The 15906-nt window shown below is 34.2% G+C and overlaps 1 long non-coding RNA gene across 1 annotated transcript in view; it reads right to left on the bottom strand.

Moving 5' to 3' along the window:
* Positions 1-2530: 2530 nt before the first annotated feature.
* LOC140601463 (uncharacterized) overlaps positions 2531-15906 on the bottom strand; it is a 660248-nt gene continuing 646872 nt past the window's right edge. The window contains exon 10 of the long non-coding RNA XR_012004462.1: positions 2531-2569. This is a non-coding gene — a long non-coding RNA (uncharacterized lncRNA). The remainder of the gene's footprint in view (positions 2570-15906) is intronic.

Here is a 15906-nt window from a genome sequence, read left to right as displayed (position 1 = left end):
TAGTAATGCAATGTCCTATGTGGACAAGGAGCTGAACTTTTGTACTCCAGTATCAGTCAATCATGAGCTACAGACTACCGTTTGTGGTGATAGTGTCATTTTCCAGGCCAAGTGGCAATTCTCAGGAGAGGACAGGTGACTCTGAGCTGTTAGCAACCCATACTCAACACTGGCTGGGACATGGGTCAGGACACAAGCCAGCGAAGGAGAATCAAGCAAGGCACCAAGTGTATCTACACTTTTCAACCTCCAAAACAGAACTGTTTCAGGGCTAGGCCAACTATTACAGAAAATGATTTAAAACTTCTCATATCAGTATTACAGCTGAATAGCGTCTATTCCTTTGACAGCGCCATTTCTTACATTTGAAACTCCTGAAACTAGAGTCAAACTAATATAATGTTGCTTGAAAAAAATGTGCACTTTTTGCTATCTCTAGATTCCCACTAAAATTAAGTTATATAAATGTCAACTCTGTAGAATTTTTCATGAATGACTCCAAGAAGAATATGAGGGAAAAGGCTCAAGCCACAGCAAATAAGATTGAGTTTAGACATTTGGAAGACAAAGTGTATTATTAAACTCTAGAACTTACTCTGATAAGAATTGTTGTGAAGTTACAAACTTTTATTTAAGTTTTTTGAAAATAAGAAATATTTATACTTTAAATATTACAAGCCTAATTACCTTTTTTTTTTTCTTTAAGATTCCATTTATTTATTCACGAGGGATACAGAGAGAGAGAGAGAGGGAGAGAGAGGCAGAGACCCAGGCAGAGGGAGAACCAGGCTCCACGCAGGAAGCCCAATGCTGGACTTGATCCTGAGACCCCAGGATCATGCCCTGGGCAGAAGGCAGGCTCTAAACCGCTAAGCTACCCAGGGACCCCCCCCAATTACCTTTTAATTCCATTCTTCATTTATGTCTCTATAGATGAGAATGTTAAGGAATTAAATTTAAGCCTCACAGAAGGCTCCATGTGTGTTTAACCCTCTCCAAAAAAAAGCATAACATAGTAGAACAAGCACTGAATTGCATACCAGGTTATGGCTCTCTATTAAATTAATTGGCCTTTTGACAGAAACCCTAAACTCAGTTTTTTTATAATATAAGGTGATGAGGATGAACAATACAATCTTTTTGGTTTGTTCAATAGTCTATGATTTTATTTATTTGGTAAAAATAAAATATTTGTGAAATGCATGCACTGGAGTTGGTTGCTTCTAATAGTAGAGACTTAATTTTTTTCCAGGTCATTAATGTCTTATTTTATCAATATTTAGTTAACTCATCTTTTCCTCACTCATTTGAAATGCTATGATAACTATATAATATTTATAATTTTATCAATTTATGGCTCTTCTATTATTTATCAGTTAATTCATTCACTTACTAAAGAACCATTTTTCAAGCACCTACTATGCAACAGTCACTGCACTAAGTACTGAATTATCTGTCAGTTATTGCAGTAGTATTAATGTGTTTCAATTATTGTATAGCACATTTAAATGGAAAGCATTCCCCTTCATTATATTTCATTTTCTGGCTCGTGCCATCTATTTATTATTCCAATTCAAGAATAATTCTTTCAGTTTTCAAAATTCTATTTGAAATTTTATTTGGATTTTAAGTAGTATTCTTAATTTCCTCAAAGATTCAAACAAATTACTCATTCTCATCCTTCAAAGTAGAGACTGTTTGAGGGCATTTTGGGATATTTTTTCACTTTTTGCTTACATTAGGAAGGGCATATTACATCTGGAGTTCTTTTGTCAATATTTTCAAAATTGCATGGTGTCTAGCTATAAACATTAGTTAAGGTTTTAACAATTTCTGAGTTATTGTTTAAAATAAGCCTCATTCTTCGTGACTGGTTCATTTGTTTTCATTTCAAGATGACTGAGGTGTAGGTAAATATATATTTACTTGACCATCTTTCCTGGGAGTTCATTTGCATTCTGAGAAAGGTACCTATAAGGCAGGCTCTGATAGATTATAAAAAATACATTTTTTCTTCCTGGGCTCTAGACAACCTTTCCTAGCTTCTCCTGCAAGTAACTAATGGAGTCAGGCCAGTGGAATGTGAACAGAAGTGATGTATGTAATTTTTAGGCTACAGCATTTAAGGAGTATTACCCACTTTCCACTCTCTTTTCCATTCTGTTGTCCTCAGGATGTAAGTTGTGACAATGCCCTAGGTGAACTGTACTATGAGAGGAACACTGAATCACCACAATAAGATCCATTTACTATTTTTTCATGATAAGAAAATGAACTTCTGTAGGGTGTGAGTTTTTATCTAGCAGGCTAATTTTCTTTTTTAAATCACAGATCAGCCTGCCTTAATAATACCACTTCCTAATTTTCTTACTTTATTTAACTCATGGTACTGTTCTATTACAAATACAATTTATTTAAAAATATATAGATAAATTGGCATTCAAAATTCCATGAACAGTGTTCTTTCCACATTGAGAATCAGAAATATAATATACTATCTTAGGTTGGGTTTACCTGGAATCAGATTCTGAGATATGAAGTTGTATTCAAGTTTATCAGGAGGTAACACCTGTAAGAAAGTGAGAAAGGCAGAATTGAGCATAGAGAGAAGCAGATCCACAACAACTGAAGCCATAGTCTAGGTCCTGATGGAGGTGGGATGGTCCTTTGGCATTATTCCAAATTGAGGTATGGGAGCTAGATCTTTGTATTTCTACATGAGGTGGTAGCCATACTCCCTGGAAAGGCTTATAAACTTGGGGAAAATAGTTTTGTTTGACCTAGGATATGTCCTAGCTAGGCAAAAAGCTAAGATCTGTCAGTATCTGCTACTCTTAGCCCTTATTGTGTTGACAATTGAAAACAGGATGTGGGGGGAGAGAGAAATCCAGGATGTAATAGATCCCATACTATCCTGTACATGTAGGCATATAAATAATAATTTATTGCACTATTCTTTTTAAGAATCCAAATCTGGTAATTTAATAAAAAGTAATGAAGGGGTGCTTGGCTGGATCAGTTGATAGAACATATGACTCTTGATCTCAGAATCATGACTTTGAGTCCCATGTTGGGCATTAGAATTACTCAGAGGAAAAAAAAAAAGTAATGAATTAGTACATGAGTAAATAAAACTTTCATGCTAGAGGGAATTTGATTACATAAATGTTCTCCAACATATGGTGTATGAACTGCAGGAAATGAGCAATATCCATGGGTCATTCAGATAGAAAACATGAATGTGTGTGCATAAAATACTGTTATATAGATGTCACATAAATAATTGATAAAGACTATTAAAACAGTTCATACAACACAGGAAAGTAGTACATACATATCATTTATAAATATTTGGCTTACTATAATACCTCACATTTCATAAAGACTCTAAGATGAAACCACTCATAACATTACCATTTTATGTAACATTACTTAAGAAAAATATGCTGTTGGAAAAAATCCTAAGACACATGCTTTTTAAAGAGCCTGGAATAATACATAAATTGGTCACAATAGATGCTTGTCACTTTGGAATTTCTTTAACCTACTCTAATGTATTCATATCTTTTCAGCTGTCATGAGTTGCATTACTTGGTATTTGATAAGAATTTTAAAAGATAACAGTACCACAACTTCATTTGCTTGGGGATATCTTGTTTCCTTAAGATGTGTAATATATTTTGTTGCTTTGCAAGAAAATAAGGAATTGAAGTCATTCTTCCAAAGATAACTTAATGCTTCACTTTACTGGACTTGTGCTGTGCCACCCTGCTTTTGTGCCCTGCTGATTGCACAATGTCTTTTTCTTTCAATGTCCAATTACAGGATAATAATTTTTGAAAACTTTTAGATGACAATTAAACTCAACATGCACAGAATCATCAAGGCACATAACTTGAATCATTAAACTATGAGTAGCTGTCTCATTGTAGTTGTGGAATGCATTCTGTTTTAGAAATATTAAAAAGTAAAAAAAAAAGTGCATTTTAGAATATGGCTGTATATTAATTTTTATTAACTAATAAATATACATAATAAAATTCTTTAAAGAACTGTGCCTTATATTGACAGGGGACTATTTTATGAAAATGTTTAACAAATGATTTCAAATTTCTCCAGATCATTTGAAGGATTTTTAAAATAAGAACCCAAATATGATAGACTTAACTAATGTGGATCTCTGAAGTTACTAAAGCCATTTTCCAGAAAGTTCCATGTATCTTCAAGAGTTTGAATAATTTTGACATACCAGTTCAATATTGCTTGGTTTTCATAAGCTACTCTATCCATTTTTTAATAAAACTTATAGGCAAAAACATATCCATTGTCTCTTCTCCTACTTGTTTTGCTTTTTTATTTGTTCTGTTCCTCATACATTCTTGATATCATGTGTAAATAAAAAATTATATTGCCAATTTAAAATTATCACTATTATATAAAACTTAGAACCTGGTAGCCAAATCTCATTTGTGTCCATTGGCAGACATAATTCTCCTCTACTTATTTTTTTTTCTTTTGTAACTGGCTTAATTTAAAAAAAACTCAAAAAATTAAAGAAAAAATGTATAAATGAGAAAAAATTCTTAGGTTTCAAAATCTGTAAACTATGAAACAAAAAATTAACTTTTTTGGTTAAAAAATAGTGGCCTGAAAAACAAATTTCCTATTGTGCTTATTGTTAAATATGTTAAATAAAAGTATAAATAACTATAACAGAAATTCCTTTGAGAAGACCTGAACTCAAAATTCACTCAAAGAAATTATTTTACCTAAGTATCAAGTGGGGAAAGTTTTTTCCTCAGAATGTTTAAATTGGTTCCAGAGCATGTTGGGAACCCTCTTTTCCATCATACTTTCGTCCTGACAATGAAATAAACAACATTGCTTTTCAGCTTGACTGGCACCTTCAAGGACTGGGCACAGAAATCGTAATTAAAAACAATTTTAAAAACCTGATCTCACAGTTTACTCATGGGAAGAAGCACATCTTGTTCCAATTCCATTCCTAAAAAAGCCTCCCACACTATCACTCAGAAATTTTCAAAGGTCATGATTAAAGTAAGCTCCTACCTTGTTTTGTATTTGGTTCTATACATCAGAGTCACCAAGCATATTCCTAATTTATATCACCAGCATCATTTCACAGGGACAGGCTCATATCAACCTCTGAACTCCAGAGCAGATTTTGGACTCTCTGAAAAAATTCTGCCAATATTAAACAGTTATAAATACAGACTCTTAACTTGAGTGCATGGTTTGGCAATCTAATCTTCCAGCTGCATGGCTATTAATCTCATCCAAACATATGTCACTTGTTGTTCTGATGCTATCAATAATAATATAATGATTTCAAACATGGTGTGGAGTAGAAGCATACCAAGAGTTAGTCAGCAACCTCAAAAGAAATAGACTAAGTGGAAGTAGATTGATTGTTTTTAAAAAAAAGAAGAAAAAAAGCATACCAAACAGAAAAGGGAAAAGCAGCAGGATAAACATGTATTACCACAATTCTAAGAATCAGTAAACAGAGGCAAATGCTGCACATATAAAAACGTATGGACTTAAGTGTACAAAATGTTCATGTTTTAATTTTTTTACAGCTTTACTGAGAAATGATAAATGAAATTGTAATAATATATAAACCATGATGATTTGATATGCATATACATTGTGAAAAGACACGGAGCATTGAGTTAATGAACACAGCTATCATCTCATTTTTATTTTTATTTTTTAATGAACGTATTTAAGTTCTATTCTCTTAGCAAGTTTCAATTTTACATTATCAACTATACACACCATGCTATATATTAGATTCTCAGGCTTTATTCATTTGATAATGGAAAGTTTGTACCTTTTAACCAGCCTCCCTCTTTCCCTTAACCCCAGTCCCTGGCAACAAAGATTCCAGCTGTAAGTGAAGTATTTGTCTTTCTCTATCTGGCTTATTTTGTTTAGCATGATGCCCTCCAGGTACATTCATGTTGTTACAAATGATAGAACTTCTTTAATTTTTAAGGCTGAATAATATTCAATCGTGTATAGATATACCATATTATATTTGTCCAGTTATCTATCGGCAGACATTTAGGTTGGTTCCAGATCTTGGCTGTTGAGAATAATGCTGTTGTGAACATGGGAGTACAGATACCATTTTGAGATAGTAATTTTGTTTCCTTTGAATATATACCTAAAGGGAAATTAGTGATGCATATAGTCTTTTTATTTTAATTTCTTGAAGAACCTCTATAATGACTTCGCCAGTTTACATTCCCAACAATGGCGTACAAAGGTTCCCTTTTCTCCATATCCTCAAAAGCATTATCTCTTATCTTTTTGATAACAGACATCCTAAAGGTATGAGGTGATAACACACTGTTCCTTTAATTTGCATTTCCCTAATACTAGTGATGTTGAGCATCTTGTCATGTACCTGTTGGCCATTTGTATGTCTTCTGTAATTGTGTGAGTTCCTCCCATATTTTGGATATTAACCCCTTGTCATATATGTGGTTTGCAAATATTTTCTGCCATTTCATAAAATGCCTGCTCATTTTGGTGATGGTTTCCTTTGCAGTGCAGAAGGTCCTTAGTTTGATGTAGCTCCACTTGTTGATTTTTGGTTTTGTTGCCTTTGCTTTTGGTGTCAAATCCAAATAAGCATTGTCAAGACATCAAGGAGCTTACCCCCTATGTTTTCCTCTATGAGTTTTATGGCTTCAGATCTTACATTCAAATCTTTAACCCATTTTAGTTGATATTTGTATATAGGATATAATACAAGTCCAGTTTCCCAACATCATTTATTAAAGAAGCTATCCTTTCTCCATTGTATATGCTTGGTTCCTTCGTCAAAAATCAATTGATCAGGGATCCCTGGGTGACGCAGCAGTTTAGCGCCTGCCTTTGGCCCAGGGTGTGATCCTGGAGACCCGGGATTGAGTCCCACGTTGGGCTCCCGGAGCATGGAGCCTGCTTCTCTCTCTGCCTATGTCTCTGCCTCTCTCTTTCTCTCTCTCTCTCTGTGTGTGACTATTATAAATAAATAAAAATTTTAAAAAAATCAATTGATCATATATGCATGAGCTTACCTCTGGACTCTTGATTCTGCTCCTTTTGTGAGTCTACTATAGGTTTTTTGCTTAGTGTTTACTGTAATGTTTAGATAAAACATCTTAAAATGACAGTAGCCTATTTCAGGATATAAATGTAGTATCTTTGGAGTCATCTTTTTTACATTCTTTGGGTTTCCTGGATCTGGATTTCTGTTTCTTTGTCCAGTTTAAGGAGGTTTCCAGTCATTATTTCTTTTATTATGCTTTCATCCCCTTTGTCTCTCTCTTCTTCTCTTGGGAACTTTATGATGCATATACTGATCTGCTGATGAAGTCCCCTAAATCCCTTATGCTACTTTCACTCGTTTTCATTCCTTTTTCTTTTTGGTCCACTTATTGGATGAATTACACTACCCTTTCCTTGAGTTTGCTGATCTTTTTCTTCTTGATCTAGTTTGCTATTGAACCCTTGAATTTTTCAGTTCAGTTATTGTACTCTTCAGCTCTACGATTTATTTTGGTGTTTTTTAACCAGTTTCTATATCTTTGTTGAAATTCCTACTTTGTTTATGCATTGCTTTCCTGACCTTTATTTTAACCTTTCTATATGATAAGATCATTATTTTGACCTGTGTATAAGATCTGGTTCATTAAGATTGGTTTCTTGAGACATTTCTTGTTCTTTTATTGGTAATATGTTTCCGTGTCCATTCATTTTTCATTCTCTCTATAAAAGGAGCAGTTGGTATATGGTTCTGATAAAATATTAGCTTACCAGTAGCTCAGTCACCTTCTTTACTGCAGGTGAAGACTGCATATTAACTAACAAAACTGAGTAGATTGACTGGAACTGAATTTCTCTTATAATCATTTCTACAAAAATGAACAATTAAAATCTTACAAATGGGAAGGATTACAGGAGGTTCTCTACTGTAGGTTTATTACTACTACAAGTAAAAAAAGTGGTAGTAGATACATCCTATATAATCACCTAAACTGATCCCAAAGATACATTAAAAGAACCATTTCTCCCTTCAGTCTATGATGTTAATAGTACATTGCAATACTAATCAGTATAAATAGTATCTTTGTTATTGAAAAAGCTCATATATCCAGTTACTCTTCCAAGTACTCTGTGTACAAGAAATGAAACCCCTATCTGAAAGGCTACAGCATAACTATTCAATATCTGCCTAATTAAATGCTACCATTTATTTATTTTTTGGCATTTGAGTTGTCAACTCCTTCATTAAATGCTTTTTTTATCACTAACTCACTTAATTGTCATATATATTCCATATATTCTATTACTATTTTCATTTTCCAGATAAAAAGATAAAGCCTCTGGTGGACAAAGTAACTTGCCTAGTGTCATACAGCCAGTAAATGGGAGATGATTTCAAACTCCTATTTGTATGGTTCCAAAACTCACAGTCTTTATTATTGTATTATACTTTTCTATCTCAAAAAAAATTAATAAATTAAGCATTGTGTCATAGGTCTACAGAAATAATAAGACCAGAATGTGCTAGGACTAGTTTTAATATTTTAAGCAGCTAAATTCAATGTGACACTTCATGCATCAGAATATGTCCACTTTTATAGAAATGAAGAAACTGTAGTACAGTTTACTAACATTATTTCCAACTACTTCTGAGGACTTTCCAAATGTATTCAAATAGCTCCTAGCCTTTAACCTCTCAAATAAATACAAATAGAATCGTGATCAATTCTCTATAGCAATGTAGAGAATTGATCTTTGTGTGTGTTTATTACTTTATATTTGCTCCCACAGTACAGTCTGGTTCAATCTGGTGGCTGTTACTCTGAACTTCCTTTTATAGAGTATTTCTCCAACCCTGGAAGACAGGGAAAGGAGGATGAACCATAAGCAATATAATTATGTTGTTTTTTTTTTCCTATTCAGTGTCTCTATATTAAAGAATCTGTAAACACATCAATGTCTCTCCTGGAGAGAAGATATATCTGTGCCGTTTTGTGCAGTAGTGAAAGCAGAATTGAAAGTAACTTGACTACAGAATTAGCCCTTTCAGAAAGGCTTCAAATCCATGGAGCATATTCTAATGTTGAAGCACAAGAGATTTGGAAGTTTAGAGTTCCTTCTGATCTCTTTACTCTGTTTCAAGACATATCAGGAAACAATAGTGAAATACCACTTCTCATGTTGAATCAGGAAGTATATAGGGACTTCTGTTGATTTAATCAAATGTTAGGATTAAAACACAAATAATTAGATGTTTAAATTTTTAAAAATTAAGGAAAACTGCATTCTTCTGTGTAATATTTTGTTGAGGGTTCTTCTGTGTAATATTTTGTTGAGGGTGTAAATGTTTCCAGAGCAGGTTGATTCATTACTGGTGATGTGTGCAGTGGTATAAATGGTAAAAAGGAGATAGATAACAAGAAATGCAATGCAATGGGATATGCAATAGTCTCCAAACCTAGGAACTATCATATCTATATTTAATCCCATTTTCTTTCTTAAATTATCATGTAGATATGAGAAAATCAATTCCCCTTAGGTGCTCCCCTATGAGAGAAAACAAATGCATGAGAAAAATGAGGAGAGCTATGACTCATGGAAACAACCATAAAAACTTTGGACAGCTAAATCTAATATGAAAAAAGGATAAATCCACATTTGAGTAGATTTAAAACCTTTTAAATAATTTGCTTCTGATTAAAACAAAGAGTAGGCTCAAATCAATACACAGAGAAAATTATCTTGGTGATGATGTTGCCATTAGAAAATCTTCTGTGGATTTTCTGGTGGCCAAAGTAGTGAGAACAGTAAAATGAAAATGTGTATATGCATGAAACTAGAGCCTTATCAAACAATTTGCATTTTTCCAATTAAAAATGCTCCCTCTCCCTTGAGGATCTATTTACTCTTTAGACTATCTCTCTGGTATCATCTTCTCAACCAAATAACATGGGATACCCTGAGAAGAGTTGGGATGTTCTCTTTAGCACATCTAGAACTCACTCTACCTGTAATTTAACCTACACTGTACTGTTCATTTTGCTTCTTTGTTCTCTTTATAGACTGACAGTTCTTTGGGGTTTGAAACTTTGTTTTGATTATTTTCATTCTTAGCATCTAGTACAATTCTTAATGCATGATAGGTAGTGATGAAAAAAGAGATGGAAGGAAGGGGAGAGGGAGAGAAAGGGAGAGCAAGAACTGAAATGGGAGAAATAAATATCTTGAAAGATCTCTAAAGAATGAGAAAGAGCGGAAAAAAAAAAAGAATGAGAAAGAGTAACTCTAATATCAGATTTTTTAAAAATAGGTATAATCCTTCTAAAATAAAGGAGAGACTTGTCCAATGGAAACCTCCTCTACTATAAGTTTTGCTGCAGGCAGAAATTACAAAGCATACACAAAGGGAATATAGTGATTTTATTATAAAATTATTTAGTTCTATATGTAAAAATGCCTAGTCTTTCAGCAAGCATGTGGTAGATCAATTTATCCCTTAAGCATCATACAAAAGATGTATGAAACACATGTGTTACATATTATGTAATAGTTTTTGTAAAAGTTTAAACATCTAGATTAAATATCCAAGGTGGAGAAATAAAAATATAATGGAAAAATAATATATATATATCTATATATATATACAGACATTTGATATATCTATGCTCATATGGATATATATATATTAGTATATATATTAGTATATATATATATATAAATCTTAGTATAGTATATAATTGAATGACAGGCTTTGGTATTAGTATGAATCAAGATAACATACACATTCCTATGATATGATAGTATATATGGGGGACATATGTTTTTGTTGAAGTAGAAACTATAAAATAATAATCATTCTAGTTTTACATTTAAGAACTCGAGGGTAGCCCGGGTGGCTCAGCGGTTTAGCACCTTCTTCAGCCCAGGGCGTTATCCTGGAGACCTGGGATTGAGTCCCATGTCGGGCTCCCTGCATGGAGCCTGCTTCTCTCTCTCTCCTGTGTCTCTTCCTCTCTCTCTCTCTCTCTCTCTCTCAATCTGTCTCTCATGAATAAATCTTAAAAAAAAGAACTTGAAATAATTATTTATCACAACAGTGCTACTAGCAATTTCAAATAACTTTTCCCTGTTTTTATAACTCAAAAACAGAGAAAATAATTAGAATCAATTATTGTTTAATCGGAAATAAAACCTATCTCAGGCTGTTGGAAAGAAGAAACAAAGTTGTAAACGTTCTGCTTAATTATATGTTTTGACACTTTTCAGCTTAACTTTCAGCTTTCTGAGGACATCACAGAGATATCTGTGCCAAAAATTTTATTCTCCTTTTGAGGGATCAAAATGGTGAACGAATTTTTTTTTTCTAAGTGAAAACTGTTCTCTAAACAGCACCATTACCTTATGATTTTATTACAAAGTAGAAAATTTTGAAATACATATACTTATGGTTGCAGCTCTTAAATTTACATTTTGACTCATTTTGAGTTATATGTGATGTGAACTTCGTTCTTTTACATCTGGATATCCATTTGTCCCAGCACTAAAGACAATTCCCTCCCAATGAATGGTCTTGGTACCATTACTGAAGACCAGTTGATCTTAGAAAAGGGGATTTACTTTGTCTAAGTTAGATTACATATTGGTATTTGTGATATTAAAGAATAGTTTCAAGGTAAAATCTCTAATGAACATTCTAAGTATTGACTATGATGGACTACTACCAATACAAAAATTAGTTGCAAAAGTGTTAAACAACACCTAAAAAGGCACCTGGGTGGCTCATTCGGTTAAGTGCCTGCCTTCAGCTCAGCTCATGATCCAGGATTCTGGGTTCAAGTCCCACTTGAGGCTCCCTGCTCAGCGGGGAGTCTGCTTCTCTCTCTCCCTCCCCCTCACTCATGCTCTCTCCCTCACACACACTTTCTTTCTCTCTCAAATAAATAAATAAATAAATAAATAAATAAATAAATAAATAAGATCTTATAAAAAGAAAACAACTCTAGCTATTCTACTTTGATGACTTATTTTAGGAGAGGTTAATTCTGTAGGAGCACTAGACAATTAGGTATGGACAGAATGCAGATTTGTGGCCCTAATTTTAAAAAATTATGTTTTTTTAAACAAAAAGTAAATGTTTCTATAAATTAACAGTAAAGTGATCATAGTCAACATTTTGACCCTCAAACAAAGAATATCTTTCCTCAGAGTATATAAACAACTCATGTATCATTTCTACTGACAAATTACAACACAACACAGATCTCGGACAGCAGGTCATGATTATTTTAAATGTGAAGGTCATAACACAAAATACAAGGTGATGAATTAACTGAAACCCTTTTGATAAATATGTTCCACCATACTTCCCAAGATCTAAATATTCATCAAACTGTTGCTGTATTCAAATTAGAACCATTAAGTAAAATTTGAATCTGTTTTCTAAAAGAAATTCCAGGAACTTTTTTTACAAATAAATTAATTTTTGTGAATTTGTCTTTCTTTATAATATTTTAGATTCTTCAACTGTAGTTAACATCAAAGTGAAATGAAAGTTCTATTCTCCTTGATCAGAGAATCGGCGAAGTAAACTTAACTACTCTTTGAAATAATGATAGGCATGTGAGGTTTTGTCCATGGGTGTGTGTGTATGTGTGTGTGTGTGTGTGTGTTGTGTTTTAATTGTTATCACTATTGGTGAGTAATCAAGACTGGTTTAATAAGGAAAACAGAGAACTTTATTTTTTTTATATGTGTTTATATGCATGTGGTTATATACCAAGGAAAACTCAATAATTAGGTTGGAAACTGCAACTCCTAATGGAGATTCAAATATTTATTTAAAAAAGTGAGTGGATTTTAAAACTAGTATGTATTATTTATGTATAAGATGGACACACTTATTCTTTTAAGTATTTCAATTCAGCATTAATAAATGTATTCACTGTACACCTATAGAAATAATACCCCTGCCTGATATTCTTAGATGAAGCATCAAATATCGAAGCTCACACATTGATATGTGGAATTGGTAGTTGATAATATAAGAAAAGCAACACTGCCACCAAAATGTCTTCCCATATTAATCTGGCAACACAAATTGCTATCTAGATCCTGAGATAATTTGAAGATAAAATCCTAAGTGTTTCTTTCTCTGAAGTTACTTCTATTTTTTCTGAGAGAGCATCTAGTGGCACAATTCTTAGCAAGAACTCTGTAAGCTGAAGTTAAAACAACTACTCTGTTATTTAAAAGCCTGAAGTTTTAAAATATCCTCTCAGCACTTTTAAGAGGAAAATGTCAGTTCCTCTATTCCATGTCTGAAGTGATGCTTCACTTATCCAACCCTGTCATAAGCCTGTGGTTTCTGAAGTGAATATCAACAATCTTGACACTGACTTTAAGCTTTGTGGCTTGTACTGGTCTTCTTAATTTCATTCCAGATATTTGCATTTAGGAACAAAGGAAGTTGGGGAGAGGTGAATAAGAGAAATTGGGTGATGGATTAGTCTGACCAATTTAGTTCATACTGGTCTTCCTTGCAAGTACTGGTGGACATATGATCAAGATAGATAGTGAAATGTTTTAGAAAACTTCTGGGTGGGCTTCTGGGAAAGACATAAAGGGATAAACTCCGCTGGCATGGAACTTTGGGTTTATCTCCTTACTCTTTGCTTCCTTATCCTAGGAAAGTAGACATAATGCCGTAGGAGCAGCAGTAATCTTCTGATCATGAGACCAAAGGTCATATGCTTAAAAAAAAAAAGATAGTTAAACATGAAATAAGAGACTAAGTCTCTAGACATTTGCAGTCACTTTGGAGTCCAACTCCAAACATCTTGTTACTCAAGAAATTAAGGTGCTCTCAGCTTACTAGAGTAGAACTTTATGTTTCTGGATCTAGATATAATTCTGAATTATACAAGAGATGGAATGCCTGTCCCTAGTATATTTAAAGAATTTATTACAAAGCTTTTGAAAGTAACTTCCACTATCACCTTTGTTATGGTCTGAAAGTAAAAAATTGTTTTTATCTATTGGTCTTGCCCAATTGAGACATACAAAAATCATACTATGTTTACTAGTCAGTTAAGGCCTCAACTCAGGGAACAAAAAAACTATGAAGAGACAATAAAAAGAAGCAAAGTGTAATATAGCAAAGTAGGAGTTCCCATTATGTCTGCCTTTAAAAACCAGCAGGGTTTAGGGATCCCTGGGTGGCTCAATGGTTTAGTAACTGCTTTTGGCCCCGGGCATGATCCTGGAGTCCCGGAATGGCGTCCCACATCGGGCTTCCTGTATGGAGCCTGCTTCTCCCTCTGCCTTTGTCTCTGCCTCTCTCTCCCTCTCTCTCATAAATGAATAAAAATCTTTAAAAAAAATTAAAAAATAAGCAGGGTTAAAAGCAGGGAGAGCTGGAGGGTGACAGGAAACTGGGTCCCTGCCCTTAAAGAGCCAGCACACTAAAAACTTGGCCTTAGACACAGCACAGAAGCAGCAGTTTAAAAACCAACTAGGGTATACATGAAGGAGATCTACTAACTAATCTTGAAATGTGTGCCAAAGGGGCAGGGATGTGCAAGAGATTTCTCAAAGAACAAAAGTGCTGTCAAGCACCATTTTTCTTGCTCCTTCCCAGCCTGGATAGCTAGATACTCTTGGGAGCCAATTTTTAACACTTTCCATCCTACTAGCACCACATAACCTGCTCCACACAACATGCCCACCTCTGAAGATGTCCATCGAAAGTGGCTCTTGCACTCCCACATCTGACAGACAACCCCAGCTGGTGCCAATCCAGTGACTCTTCCCCTGAGAAGGGGGAAAGATAACCCCACACATCAGCACACCTGCAGTTGCTATAGCCAGGCCTCTTTGCTGGCTGTGCAGATTGTAAGCCCTGCTCTTTGGTGTGCCTCCATCTGTGGCAGAGGCTAATTGCAGATAGCTAGATGGAGTGCCAGTGCCACCCACCAGCAAGCCTATGATAGTTGCAGCCGGGCCTCTCAACAATGTGGGGAACAAACTCTGCCCAGTATGTCCTCAGTAGGCAAACCAGATTGTTGTAGCTGGCTGGGCAGAAGGCCAGCCCCACTCATCAGTATGCTCACAGCAATTGTAGCTCAGTCAAAACAGTAGGGCACACAGCATTCACACAGGGGAAATCCTTGGAGCACTAGTTTTGGTGATGGTGGCAGAGGGGCAGGTATGCACTCTACAGCACACAAGGCCACTACCTTCAAGATCAGGAGACATAGCTGACCTACTTAATACATAGAAACACACAGAGAAAAAATGAGGAGATAAATGAATATGTCTCAAATGAAAGCACAAGACAAAAATCACAGAAAAAGAACTAAATGAAATGATGATAAGTAATATAATATACCTGATAAAGGGTTCAAAGTAATGGTCATAAAGATATTCACTAGACTTGAATAAAGAGTGGATTAACTCAGTGAGAACATTAATAAAGAGATTAAAAAAAACTAAAAAAGAACCAATCAGAGCTGAAGAATACAATAACTAAAATGAAAAATACATTGGAGGGAATGAACAACAAAATAGAGGATGCAATGATCTGGAAGACAGGGTTATGAGAAGCAACCAAATTGAATAGCAAAAAAGAAAAAAAGAATAAAAAAGAATAGGTTAAGGGAACTCTATGACATCATCAACCATGATAACATCTGCATTATAGGGATCCAGAAGGTGAAGACAAAAATAAATATCATATGATTTCTCTTATGTGTAGTAGCTAACAAACAAAGCAAACATAAATATAAAGAACAAATTTAGGTTTTCATGGAAAGATCTATCACTTCCACATTAGATTATTTCTCCAGATTT

Source organism: Canis lupus, chromosome 12, assembly GCF_048164855.1.
Source record: "Canis lupus baileyi chromosome 12, mCanLup2.hap1, whole genome shotgun sequence".
Classification (NCBI taxonomy): Eukaryota; Metazoa; Chordata; class Mammalia; order Carnivora; family Canidae; genus Canis; species Canis lupus.
This window is presented reverse-complemented; position numbering and strand designations above follow the sequence as displayed.